Raw genomic sequence first — 14845 nt, 5'->3', positions numbered from 1 at the left:
TTTTTTTAAAAAAAGAGTCTACTAAATACGGTAAGAAGATCATAGCCTTCATTCTCTGGTATGTTTGATGATATCAAAGCCGACATTTGTAACCACCACAAACACCTGCACAGCACCTAAAAAGTTTTGCACCTGTAGGGGTTTGGGGTGGTTAGAAAATCAAAACAGTCTTTGTCCTCAGGAATTTTATAGCCTAACATGGGAAATACACACATTGACAGGTATAATTCATTATAACAGTATCTCTGAGAAAGCACTGAGTTTTTTTATTTTTATTTTTTTTTGGCAGTCACCATTCTATGAGATTTATAAGAATCAGCCTTAATTTTTTCAACATGGCTATGCAGTAAATTTTTATCTTCATTTTACAAATGAGAAAACTGAGACTGAGAGAGGTAAAGCAAATCACCAAACTTCCTGTAATTAGTAGGTATTAGAGTCTTGATTCAAGCCACAGCAGTTTAACTCCAGAGTCCAGGGTCATAGTCACTGTGATCCAGGTTAAAAGTAAAAGAAAATCAAATGCTATGGGAATCCAAAGGCAGAGACATTTAAAATGGAAAGCCTGTTGCCCTAAATCCTCAACACTGACTCTAGTAAAAACTTTCCTGCCAACCAAGAGCAATACAGTGTATGGTGTTGCAGGCAGCGTGGTCTGCGCGATCTAGGAAGAGAAGAGCAGTCAGATCACCATGTGTTAGACCCATCTCTTCGCCAGGTGAATGTGGTAACTGAGGAGGACATCTTGGCTCGCTCTTCTGCGTCTTGATTACTATCGCTGAAAGGAGCCCATAAACCTGGTTTATTTTTAAGAGATAATTTATATTTTATTGCTTATTTCTGGGAGGATACTCACAGATGCTAACAAAACCTACAGAGACTGGGGAAGTTATAAAAGCTTCAGAAAAAATATTGAAAGTTATCACATTTTACTTAATACCTACTAACTACAGAAAGTATTTGTATTTAATAAATACAAATGGGGCTGGTTCCATTTTTTCCATAGTCCCTTTACAGACAAACTTATGTAATTATTTGTTCATGTTAAATAATTTATTCACACACACACACATATATATATTTGATATTTACAAAAATCTATTCTTTTTGTTTTCCACAATTCCTAAGAGAGAGAAAAGAGAGACATTTTCAACATAGCCAGCTACCTCTCCCTTACAGGTTTCCAGCTGTGTTTCTTTTCTTTGGGCTTTGTGGCAGAGTGAAAGGAGGCTTGGTCCGCCAGGTTGCCTCTACTGTTTATTAGCCATGTGATTTGGGCAGGTGTCCTCCCTTGCTGGGCTCTATGTTTTTGTTTTTGTTTTTCTCTCTCTCAAAGCGGGGGCTGGACTAAGCCATTGGTTTCCACATTGCACTATTGCACTCTGGGAATGGTGAGTGGGGACTGTGGAGTTATTGGACAGGATGTGGGTACCCATGTGTTGGACAAGTTTGAGGGCTGGGCAAAATAATACCTCACACATGTCTATCATATATGTGCATGAGGATACTGTTGTGGCTAACAAAATGCAATTAAAAGTGTTATGAAATTATTCCTAACGGTAATCTTCATTTTATTAATTAAAACATTAAAATACAATTGAATTTTTCCTAATTTTCGTCATTATGACATTCTTCATGAACACACGCTAAACATTCTGTTAACATGAGAAAGGTCTGAATACATCTTCTGTATTAGAAATGGGTCTTGGAATTGCAAAGGTCTGAATGATTTATGGGATCCTTTTTAGGGTTAACATTTTGGGATTCTAAATTGCAGTGTTCTAAAATGGTAGCCACTAGCTATGTGTGGCTATTTAAATCTAAATGAGCTTTAAGAAATTTAATCAGTTGTACTAGCCACATTTCAAATGTTCAATAGTCACATAGATTGGTGGTTACCATATTGGACAGTGTAGGTAATAGAATATTTTCATCATTGCAGAAAATTCTATCAGACATCCCTGTTCTAGGAGAACTGAATGACCTTATTAGTATGTTTTCCTTGACATGAGATGGTCTTACGGTCTCTTCTAATGATGTTTTCAGAAGAATACGAGTTTGAGCCTGAAGGCATTTAGCTTTTGGCTCTGTGTTGACGGGGAAGAAGATACACATCAGTGGGTGGGGATGGTTAAGAAGCCTGGAAGATTGATCCACTCTTTGTGGGACAGTTTGCTTTGCACTTTTGATTGCACTTAGTAACATGATGCTTGCAAACAGCCATGCAGAGCAATGAGTGTTGATTCAGCCACACCCCCAACCCCCAACCCCCAACTCCCACAAATAGCCTCACCCACTCAATTACTCAGAAACTCAGAAGCCTGTGACCAGGATCTGGATAAAGGCAGACATCAGGATTTTGCTGTGTTCCTAGCCCAGAGGAGCCACTAAAAAGAGGAAGAATGGAGAAGCCATCCAAAGCCAAGTAACGTATTTCCTTCTCTTAATAGGAAAGCTTATGGGTGTGGCCAGAGTCAAGGGACTGGGAGATAGAGGCAAGGGTCTCCCTTCAAAAATTTCATGGGTTATTAGACTTAAGTCTTAGTAGGAAAAAGTGGGCCAGGAGGGACAACTGGGCCTGGCCATGAATCTAAAAGAAACTATTCCTCTTCTGATGAGTAAATAAATAATCTTCACTGTAGAATATTTGGAAAATGTAGAAGCTAAGAGGAATTTAATCATAACTCATATTGTCACTGGAGGTAATTGTTGCTGATGTTTTGAATGTTAAAAAAAAATTCATTCCCTGAACTGTAACATGTAATACTGTAAAGGTATTACATGCTTTTTTTTTCTTTTCTTTTTCTTTTTTTTCTTTTTCCCAACCAGGGCCTTTCCTTATTTAATTGCACTAAACTGGAAGGCCAACCCAAGCTTGTGGTTTCTTTTCTTCCACTGGCCATTTCTTTCTGCTTCAAAGTCTGTTCTCTCAGTTTGTAAATGAGGGTTGAGGTCTTTCAGTTCTTTTGCAGGAATGATGTCCATTGGCCTCACTCAGACTTGTTTAGGAAGCTCTGCTGGCTAAAACTTTGCCTTCATGGCCACGATAGCCAGGGGGGTCAGGGGCAGTTTGTCATGTGGTTCAGGGGCAACCTTGGCTTATCATTGGTTTGTGGCAGGATACAAAGGGTCTGGACAATTTTTAAAGTGAAACGAGACTCCACTTGTCTCTTTTCATCTGCAAAGTAATTTGGTAGAATTACGTGGCTATGTCATGAGTTCAAACAGGGGATAGAATTGGGATTTAGTATAGAATTGGGCTGTTGATTGCCTGTTAACATTCAATTCATCATTAATTAAATTTTTGTTGACCATGTTATGAATATGGTTTTTTACTAGGCACTAGGTCTACAAAAATGGACCAGACCAAATCCCTCTCTCAGAACACTTACAAATTAATAGTCTTGATCTATAATGAAATAAACAATCACAATTTGAGTGTTGCAAGTATTATGATAGCGGTAAGTTCAGGATACTGTTGGAGCCTAGGCAGGGTGAGGCACTTAATCCATTTTAGGGGGATCAAGGAAGTCTTCTTAGAGGTTGTGCATCTAAACTGAGAAGTGAAGAATGAATAGGAAATAACATTCTTGATTTTGGAGATGAGAATGGGGGTGAGGGAGAAGAATGTTCCAGGTAGAAGGTATAGACAGCATGAGTAAAGACAGGCAGGTGAGAAGCAGGATGTATTTGAGAATGACAAGTTCAGTAAAGTATACCCTATGTCTATTTTGCATATTTTGCTGGTAAATGCTTGGACAATAATGTTTGCTTCAAGGTGAGCCTGTGTTGATCTCTGAGGGTGCATTTCTTTCATCCCCAAGTGTAAATGCTGCCTGTTCTGAAAGAAGACCCAGGGTCAAAAGTGCTTTCTTCAGGCAGCCCTCCTAGATTTCCTCTGGTAGAATTAAACTCTGCCTCTTCTGAATTCTCAAAGTGCTCCTGTCTTCTTGGAACTTTCCACTTTATACAACAGTTGCTAACGAATCTCTCTCCCTCTGCCCTCCTGGACTATAAGCAAATTGAGATCAGGGACAGTCTTACTGTCTTCCAGAGTCTTGGATGGTGCCTGGAACAAAGATGCCCTTCAACACAAACATGTATTCAGGATGCTGGCTCATGACTAGCACTGATCTGTGCTACTGTCTCATGGATTTTTTGCGCTTTCATGGTATTGCCTCCTTTATTGCAAATTATCCTTTTCTCTCCATATGTTTGCCCTGCCTCTTGCCACAGTCAGACTCAGGATAATTTTTAGAAGAGGATAATGGCGATTAGTTCCATCTAGTCATGCACACTGAGTTCACTGGATCACAAGTTTTAAGTGGCATTATAAATAGTTCTTGGAGTAAGGGCTCTGCTTTGAGTGAAGACAGAACAAAATTTCTCATGTAGGTAGCAGCCCTTTTAGTGTTGTGGAGGTTTTTAGCAAGGTTTATATCCAACCATAATGCATTTGGATGGGTATATTAGTTGATAAAATAATGAAATATTTTCATAGCCGTAAGTGAATAGCTCCTGTCTTGGGCCCACTGAGTGCCCTTCGGACAGCCAAGACCCACTTTTATCCAGCAATTAATGCATCAATGTCTGGTTTAGCAGGAGGTCCAGGGCCCTGCAGTAGCACCACGGCTGGAGCACTTTGTGATGGGTTGATACCCATGCCATTGGTATTTTGACTACCACCTCTGCTTACCAAGTGTGTCTGTCAGTGATACTGAGGTATTTCCTGCTAAAGAAAACACGATTTGGGGGCATTTTGGATAAAAGAGAGCTGATCAGGAGATTGCAGGTAGTAGCGATTCCAACCCACTGATTTTTATCATTTACTAACTGCATCACCTTAGGCACAATGCTTCACCTCTACTCAGTTTTCTTGTCTGTAAGAGAGGGATATAAATTCATTCCTTTATCCATCCATTCATCCGTCCATTCACCCACTCACCCATTTATCCATCCGATAAATAACTGTGCCAGACTGGAAATGTTGACTGATGGTGACCAGACACACAGATAGGGGATTCAGCTGGGGAACTCACCATAAATCTAGTTTTTAAGGTCAAATGAGACATCGAGAGGGAAAGCCTTTTGAAAGTGCAAAGGACTTGACTGATGTTGAGGTGTCCAGTACGTCAATAATATCCACTCAAAGAATAGGCTGGGGCATTGCTGTGCACTCTAACATTCAGTAAGGCCCTCCCGCACTTCAGGTATTCATGACATTTGTCTAAATCTCACATAGGGCCTAAAGGACTATGAGTCAGTTTTCATTTAACTCTTTGTTGAAAGCCTCTGTGTTCCAGATGTTATCTCCTTCCCGCCAAAGAAAAAACATAAAGAGCTCTACAATCTTTGCTGAATATAAAAACAATGCACAATCTTTATAAAAATGTGAAACAATGCAGGAAAAAGTATAAAGACAAAAAGTAAAATTAATCCCAAATCCTACCTCCCAGAGAGAAATATTTATTTTTGATGTAAAATTCTCTTCAGGCGTCTTTCTACGCATATACACATTTTTATACACAAATTGTATCATATTATTCATGCTGTTCTATAACCTACTTTTCCTCTGAACATTATCAACATACACTGAAAGTTTTATTACTGGGAAAATGACTGAAAAGAAATGTTTAACATTAAAATGGACTATATTCTCTTTTTTCATTCATCATAGCATTCTAGAATTGTGTTGAATTGTTTTCTTGCATTTTCCCCTCGAACTAACGAAGTTTGCGCTTAGGTCTTGTGAAGTGGGCATCTTTTCAATTCAACCAATACAGGCCAGGCACAGTGGCTCACACCTGTAATCCCAGCTCTTTGGGAGGCCGAGGCGAGTGGATAGCTTGAGCCCAGGAGTTCAACACAAGCCTGGGCAACATGGTAAAACCCCGTCTCTATAAAAATACAAAAATTAGCCAGGCATAGTGGTGCGCATCCATAGTCCCAGTTACTCGGGAAACTGAGATGGAAGAATTGCTTGAGCACAGGAGGCAGAGGTTGCAGGGAACTGAGCTTGTGCCGCTGCACTCCAGCCTGGGTGACAGAGAGGCAACCTTTCTCAAAAAACAAAAAAAAAATTCAACAAATACATACTTGCACTGCATGATATTCCATTTTGTGGACAAAATTAGTCCCCAGTTGATAAGTATTTGAGACATTTCCCACGTAATTATTCTATAATTATCACCCTTGTGTATTCAGCTTTGTCTATGTGCAATAGCATCCTCAGGACAAATTCCTAGGAATGGGAAGGCAGAGGTCAAAGGTTTTTAAACTTGAATTTGTATTTGTGTCAGGGGCTATTAAGGGACAAGAGAAGTGTAGGCTGTGGGAGGTTGAGATTTAGCTGAAGTCTTGAAACTTCAATCTCATGGCACAGTCAAAGAACATGACAGAAAGTGTTTAGCAGGGAGCTGAGAGTGAATGCTGTTAGCTGGTGGTGGCAGGGGCAGGTTGAGGAGGGGGCAGTCTTCGAATGTTGGAATCAGTGTCAGCAGTGATTGAACTGACCTTGCTTTGGAGTTCTTAAGAATAGCCTGGATGGCATCAGATAGGGGATTTCTGGGAGATTCCAGTGTAAAGGCAAAGTTTGGGGCTGGATTCCTTTCAGTTCAACAAACATTTAGAGAGTGCCCCTCAGGGTCAGGTGTGGGGTATGGAGGAAAACACACGGGCCCCTGGCGTCCAAGGGCTCTCAGTCCAGCAGGGGACATACAGTGGTCAACAGGAACTACAATTCAGAGTGAATGGCTCCAGTGGGATCCTGCCCCAGGGGAGGCAGTACAATGACTCTAGATGGGCAGAGTGCTGGCAGGCAAAGAGAACACTTCATAGGAGAGTGGGGACTTGCAGGATGAGTGAGAACTCCTCAGGCAGGAAGGGAGGGGGCCCCCCAAGTCTCAGCAGTGGAGAGGCTGGAGGCCAGGAGAGAGAGTGGGGCACTGCGGTCCAGGCTTGCCAGAGCATAAAGCAAGGAACGGGAGGGTTGGTCCTTTGAGACTGTTTCCCACACCTGGGCCAGCCACCTCTTCTCATGCCTTAGGCTTTCTTATTTCCTTAACTGGTCCAGGCTGGGCTTCCTTGTAGGGAGGACTTGCTTTGCAGTTACTCTTTATGTAAAGTAAAGATGTCTAGGAGGCATATGATAAAAGTCAATTTTGGAAGGACTCTCGTTCAACAGCAGACCCTCTACTTGCAAAGTGTCCTGCCAGTGTAGGCAATACAGCTGCCCCTCCATGCTTGCCCTGGGGGCCTGCCACAGCACAGTACTGCAATGGCTGGAGGAGCCACCTCTGCTTGTGGTCCAGTACCTTGGGGACGGTAAGCCATGTCCTTGGGCAGGGTTGGCCATATCATTTGCACAGCTCAGTGCAAAATGAAAACGTAGAGCCCCTGAAGTTTAAAAGGCAGGAAAAATGTCTTTTCTCTTTTCCACAGTCTTTCTCATGATCTGTCATGGTGTTTTTATTTGGGTTTATTAATAATGTCATGTTCTCTAAAGCACAGGGATGCTTGTGGGGCAAGTGCAGACCCTCACAGGCACCCGGAGCTCCCCTCCACAGGAATCACCTAAGGTCCCTGTGCCTGACATGGACTCTTCTGCACCTGCGAAAGGCAGCAGAGATGGCTGGGCCAGGGAGGGGGAGCAGGTGGCCAAGAACCTGTCCTGGAGAGGCAGGAAGGCAGTGGGAGGAGGAGGAACACACAAGAGTAAGGCCCTAAGCCCCTGGCACATGTACACTGTCCCATCAGACTTCTCTTATAAAACACAATTTCAGATTCTTATGAAGAATTGCAAGGCGGTGACTGCAGAGCATTACACCCCAAGTTCAAGTCCCTGTCTGAGCCTGGGACACTCTGTGATTACATTGGTTGCAGGTTTTGTTCTTGAGGTCGATAGACTTCATGTGCACTCATTGCCTACCCAGTGGCTCATCCTAACTCCCCTGGAGCAAGTGGAGTTGGTCGTCAGGACCATGATGAGGTCATCAGGACTCCTGATAGATCAAGTGGATGGGAAACGAGGCTCCTGAGAGGCTGGTGCCAGTTGTGACTTGTGTCTGACCTCTGGTTAATCCATGGATCCTTCTTTGACCCTGGATGGCCCTATCATTTAGCCTCTGAGGGTCGTAGTCCAGGTCAAATGAGAAATCCAGTATTCTATGCTGGGCTGTGATGAAGAACCGCGATTACACTGGTTCTGTGGTCCCAAGAGTTGGAGAGGGAGATTATGGCACCGTGGCTGTGTCTGGGAGCCAGAGCTGGGCTAGGAGCTGTCTGGGACCCATGTCTAGCCTGAGTGACCACTTAGCAGGGCTACGGTTGTCTAGAAAACATTCCAGCTTAGTATAGGAGGATATACTTAGTGACCTTTGGGGCCTCTCCCTACTCCGAGATTTTGTGATTTTTGTAATAAAGTTTTAGGAAAACTAGTATTCATTCATGTACTCATTCAACACACTCAAATGCCACACTCTTCCAGATGCTGGGGACAAAAGGCAGAGAAGGCTGTGTCTGCTGCTGAGGAATTTTTAACTGTAAAAAACCATAAAATTTACCATTGTAACTATTTTAAGTGTACAGTTTAGTTGTGTTAAATATATTTACACTGTTGTACAACAGATCTCTGAAACTTTCATTTTGTAAAACTGAAACTATACCCATTGAAAAACAATTCCGCACTTCCCTTCCTCTCAGCCCCTGGCAACTACCATTCTACTTTCTGTTTCTATGAGTGTGACTACCTGTAGTACTCATACCTCGTGTAAGTGGAATCATATACTATTTGTCTTTTCATGCCTAGCGTATTCACTTGATGTCCTCAAGGTTCATCCATGCTGTAGCATGTGACAAGATTTCCCTCATTGTTAGGGCTGAATAATAGTATATCATATGTCTGTATCATGGTTTTGCTTATCCTTTCATCCATTGATGGATAATGGGTTGCTTCTATCTCTTGGCTATTATCAATAGTGCTGTTACAAATACGGGTGTGCAAATCTCTCTTCAAGGTTCTGTTTTGTATTCTTTTGGATATATATCCAGAAGTGCTATTGCTGGGCCACATGGTAGTTCTATTTTTAATTTTTTGAGTAACTGCCATTCTGTTTCCTAAAGTGTCTGTACCATTTTACATTCCTGCAAACATTGTGTAAGGATTCCAACTTCTTTATATCTTTGTCGCCACTTGTTATTTTCTGTATTTTTATTTTTTAAGTTTTTAGAGACAGGATTTTACTCTGTCATCTAGGCTGGCATGCAGTGGTGCCATCTTGCCTCCCTGTAGCCTTGAACCTCTGGGTTCGTGTGATCTTCCTGCCTCAGCTTCCTGAGTAGCTGGGACTATAGGTGTTCACTACCATGCTTGGTTAATTTTTGGAATTTTTTGTTTGTTTGTTTGTAGAGACTGGGTCTTGCTGTGTTGCCCAGGATGGTCTCAAACTCCTGGTCACAAGTGATTCTCCCACCTTAGCTTTTTGTGCGTGTGTGCCAGGGCGGGGGGTAGTAGCCATCGTGATGGGTGTGAGGATTGTACTCTTGCAGAGGGCCAGGCATGTCAACAGATGCAAGCAGTGGGGTATCTGGGGCTGGATAAATGTCAAGTCAGGGCACCATAGGGCAGCTGTGGGGAGGTTGGATCTTACTGATGATGATGGCATCAGGAAAGGCGTTAGTGTGGAGGCCGCCCTAGGGCTGAGAGACTTGAAAGGTGTTTGTCAAGCCCCTTGTAACGTGCAATTGATCTACTGTGAGACCTTGGGCAAACTGATTCATCTGTTTGAGCCACTGTTTCTCCATTCCTGAAAGGATGGGCTGGGTCAGGCAGCAGCATGAGGGAAGCATGGAATTGTGAAACAGTCTGGCCAGTTTATCTCCCTTCGCTCCAGGTACCATGATTTCAACCTTTGCCCCAGGTGGTTTCCAGTGTAACTCCCTCAGAGCTGGTGCCTCCAGGCCCCTTGCACGGAGCCTTTTTCATGGTCAACTGGAAACGAGCCAACATGTACCCAGCGCCCTGCTCCCAGCAGCTGCCATCTGGGTGCTTTGGCTGGTGGCTCACATGACCTCAGCTGTAGCTGTGGGAGGCTTTGGGATCTTGGCTGTGCAGCTGACTGCCTGCTGGGGGCAGGGGCATTTATTCTGCGTGACAGAAGGTAGCATCTGTGGCTGGAGAGATAAGGAGAGTTTCTGTCTGAGTCACTGGAGGAAATGGGAAAAAGAAAAACCTCCGACTGAGGAGAGAATCCTCAGGTTGCAGCAAGAGCAGCTGGTGTGCCGTTCTTCTGGCCTAAACCTGGTCAGAAGCAGCCTGAGGCTCTCTGAATATTGCCTGGGCCTGGACTTTGTGCAGGGCCCCAGCCGCCCATCGTGAGGGTGCGCCAGGGACCCACAGACGATTAGCGAGCGAGGGCAGCGCCCCCTGCTGGTGATAAATACAGCAGAGCCGTGGGCTCCCATAGGCACCACCAGCATGGAAATCCTCCATCTCTCCATCCTCCACGCCCCTTTGCCAAGAGAAACTGACATGTTTCTGGACTGTAAGGTTCACATTTTGGTCTATGGGTTGCGCTTGGTTTTTAGCTTATAACAGATGTGTATAATTAATGTGGTGTGGTTTATAAATCGATGGCACACCTTACTTTTTTCTCCTTGATCTCATTGACTGTCACAGCAGCCCAGTGAGACAGATTTTAATGGAACCTGGTGAAGACTCCATAGCTAACAAGCGGTGGAGCCAGGATTTGGACTCAAAGTGTGTAATCCAAAGCCCCACTTTCCTCTCTCCCACTAAATCTTATTGCCAGGTCCTGGCTTTGGAGAACTCAGTAGCTGAGATTTATACAGCCCCCACATCCCCATTCTGTCTTGCCTTGTCTGCTCTCAGTCCAGCCACATCTTTCCTTGTACTATGGAGGGGCTGTCCAGCTCACCGCGTTTCTGCCGAATGAGCTGCTATGCTGTGTGGTGATAACGACAGAGGAAAACTTATCTGAGCCAGAGGCCCAAGCAGGTGTTTTGCACCAACCCCCTCCAAGGGTTCCAAAGGTGGAGAGAAAATGTCTGAATCAGACAGCAAGATGCTGATGCATATTTACAGCTGTGATCCTGGAGGGAAAGGAAACAAACTCCGTTTTCTAGGTGATGGGACAGAGGCACAGAGAGGTGAATGAAGCAACTTCGTCAATGTCACCTACAGAATGAGATACAATGCACGGCCATTGGCTTTGATGCCGTTGCTTTTTTCCCACGTATTCTGTTGAACCATATGAAATTGCCATCTGAATGGGTCAAAAACAGTTGACTGTAAGCAACTTCATATGGTTCAGCTCAATGTCATGCTGCTTCCCAGGGCACTGCAAAATTCTGCAAGTACTCCCGAGTTCTCAGAAAAAGTTATTCGTAAGAGTAGTCTAATCTATTTTAGGTTATTTTAAAAATCAGTAATTTAAGCATAGTGATGATGATGGTGATGATGATGATGACAATATCAACAATATCAGTTAACTCTGAAGGAACCCTTAACATATACCTGGCCCTATGCTAAGCCCATGCATTATTTCATTTAATCCTCCCAACTGCCCTATAAGGTAGATTCTATTCTCACCTCACTTTTACAGATGAGGAACCTAACCCCATCTCTACTAAAAATTAGCTGGGCATGGTGGCGCGTGGCTGTAATCCCAGCTACATGGGAGGCTGAGGCAGGAGAATTGCTTGAACTGGGACTGGGGAGGTGGCTGCACTCCCGAGGACCTGAGATCACGCCCCTGCACTCCAGCCTGGGCTACAGGTCAAGACTCTGTCTCAAAAACCAACCAACCAACAAACAAGCAAACAAAAAATAGTGAAAATGTGGCCCGGCATGGTGGCTCACGCTTGTAATTCCAGCACTTTGGGAGGCCAAGGCAGGTGGATCACCTGAGGTCAGAAGTTCAAGACCAGCCTGATCAACATGGAGAACCCCGTCTCTACTAAAAATATAGGTGGGAGCCTGTAGTTCCAGTTACTCCAGAGGCTGAGGCAGGAGAATTGCTTGAATCTGGGAGGCAGAGGTTGCAGTGAACTGAGATTGAGTCACTGCACTGCAGCCTGGGTGACAGAGGAGACTCTGTCTCAAAAGAAAAAAAAGTATATGACTGGGTACGGTAGCTCACGCCTGTAATCCCACCACTTTGAGAGGCTGAGGTGGGTGGATCATCTGAGGTCAGGAGTTCAAGACGAGCTTGGCCAGCATGGTAAAACCCAGTCTCTACTAAAAATACAAAAAATTAGCCAGGCATGGTGGCAGATGCCTGTAATCCCAGCTACTTGGGAGGCTGAGGCAGGAGAATTGCTTGAACCAGGGAAGCAGAGGCTGCAGTGAGCCGAGATCATACTCCAGCCTGGGTAATGAGTCTGAAACTCCGTCTCAAAAAAAAAAAAAGGTGAAAATAGTGAATTGGAATATTTGGTTAATCAGGGCACACTCTGTCTGTCTCAGCCAGGCTTCCATGAGAGGATTAAGTCCTGGCACTCAGAGGCATCCATTGTATGTAATACATTTTCTCTGCTATGCATTTAGAATGCTACTAGTTATGTACTATTCCTGGGAGAATTGAGAAAAAAAATCTCACAAATCATTTTCTGTGGTTTTAATGAGGTGCACTGAACAAGAAAGGCTGCTAGATGGTGCAAGCAGCCACATTTTCCTCTTCACTTAGTTGTGTCCTGTTCACCTCCCTGTTCTCTCATGGTCACTGTCAAAACCAAGTGGACAGTGTAATGTTAATAGAATGCCTACCCGGTTGTTCGTGTCTGCTCACTTATTTGTTTAAGATAAACTTGTGACCTTGATCCAGATATATCTCAAATTCAATGGGCTATCTAAAATTCAATTTCCTAGAAGCGAAATCTCTAACTTTTTTATTGTCCATCGGATTATAATTATTTGTTATTAATAAATTCTTGTATTAAGGTACTGACAAATTAGAATGTTGATTTATCGATATGTAATGGACACTGAAAACAGTGGCTTCAGTAGATGGAAATAGACTTCTCTTTCATGGAATAGTGAGGAGGGAGACAGTCTAGGGTCAAACTGGCAGCTCTGCTCCATGAGGGAACCCAGGGACCCAGCCTCTGTTTCCCTGTAGCTCTGAAATCCTGACAGGGTCCATCTGTGAGGCCCAGGATGGTTTGCTGAATTGTCGACATTCTAAGTAGCAGGATAGAAGAACATGTTTGCAGGATGCAACATGACACCTGTCTTTCAGGACAGAGCTGGAAGTTACAGCATCATATTGACCAACATCCTATCAGCTAAAAATGATCACACGGCCACATTGGCTATCAGGCACCAGGCTTCAGTGGATGCTAGGAAAGGCAATTTTGGAATTTTGATGGCTGTGTGCCCAGCCGAAAATTGGCAATTCTGTGAAATTGGCATTGCCATGAAATGGAAGGAAGAAAGCATAGCAGGAGGCAACATTCAAAAACAGAGATAAACAATGAGAGAAAGTGTTCATAAATAGAAGTTTCAGTATTTCCCTCCTGCACTGCCATGGGGTGGTCTTGCCCAGACCCCAGAGTGTGCCTCCCCTTCCTTGGAGACCATTGCCCTCTGGAGTTGTGTGGTCTTTCCTAGACACATTTGAGTGGTCCTTCTGAAAATAACAATGCTTTGCTTACAAACATCAGCTCTCTGTACTGCTACATTATTTGCAGGGCCCAGTGCAAAAGAAAACAGGGGACTCCTTGTTTGACATGATTTCGAATTTCAAGATGGTAACAGCAGAGCAATAAAGCAAGCATGGGGCTTGTCTATGCATGGAGCCCAGTGCACAAGAGGCGTGTGTGTGAAACCGGCCCTGCTCACGTCTTATTGGGAGATGACAGAAAAGGCGTTAAAAGTTCTCACTGACTTCTTATAATGGCTATGTAAATTATGGCAGTCAACATTTTTAAAACAATGCAGAGTAAATTAACACTCAGAATGGGACTAGATATTCGAATTTGGTGACGTGGTGGCAGCAGTCCCCTAGTGCATGCTTTAGGAGTGCTTCTCAGACTTGGGATGCTGGGCATACATTCCTGGAAGCTCAAGACAATCTGTGTTGTGATGTCATATTGAGTGTTCTTTGCATGACCACCTTCCGAGGGTAGGTTAGTATTATGTTTAAGAATCCCGGTGGCTTACTGTCCTCTGGATTCTGGGACAAAGACTATGTCCACGTGGCCTAGAAATAAGTGGCCCATGCTGTTTCCCTGGGCCAGATTGTCTGGCTCCCGTGCACAAGGACCCGAGTGTGCACAGGGGAAAGGGTGGCCTGGGGCCACCTCTGGGAGTTCATCTCCGGGAAGGCTAGAGTGGGCAGGATGTAAGTTTAGGTTATGGTGGGGGAAGCAAACCTTGTCTAACATTAGGCCAAGGTTGTCTATAAGGAATACACGGATCAATCAGAAACTCAGGAGACCTGGAAGACTTCAGGGGGTAGAATATATAAGAAGGCAATGGCACAGAAGATAAACTATGAACAGCCACAACTCAGGCCCACAATCTCTTATTCACAATTCCCAAATCCATACAGTTCTGAAAACTGAAAGTTTTCTCTCAGTGTGGCACAAACTCTGTTGTACTACCTGATGTGTGGCTATTTACTGTCTAAGTAATATACAGTCTAAGTAATATATCTCTTTGCTATAGAAATATTAATGCATTTTATTACAAAATATTGTCATAAACTCTAATGGAAGATTACTTAATACTCTGTCTCCTAAAATCAGAAAGATTGTAAATTTCATAACATATGGGACTCCAAAAATTTGGGGTAAAAGAGGTGGGCTTGTAATATATATGATTTAT

General features: G+C 43.6%; 1 protein-coding gene across 1 annotated transcript in view; it reads left to right on the top strand.

The window, feature by feature from the left end:
- The first annotated feature begins 14115 nt into the window (after positions 1-14115).
- The window catches only part of FER1L6 (fer-1-like family member 6), a 212734-nt gene continuing 212004 nt past the window's right edge, over positions 14116-14845 (top strand). The window contains exon 1 of the mRNA XM_011949292.1: positions 14116-14145. The gene's annotated coding sequence lies outside the window, so the exon portion shown is untranslated. The remainder of the gene's footprint in view (positions 14146-14845) is intronic.

Source organism: Colobus angolensis, unplaced genomic scaffold (assembly GCF_000951035.1).
Source record: "Colobus angolensis palliatus isolate OR3802 unplaced genomic scaffold, Cang.pa_1.0 Scaffold295, whole genome shotgun sequence".
In the NCBI taxonomy this organism is placed as follows: domain Eukaryota; kingdom Metazoa; phylum Chordata; class Mammalia; order Primates; family Cercopithecidae; genus Colobus; species Colobus angolensis.
The sequence above is the reverse complement of the archived record's forward strand: the minus strand, read 5'-3'. Positions and strand labels throughout refer to the sequence as shown.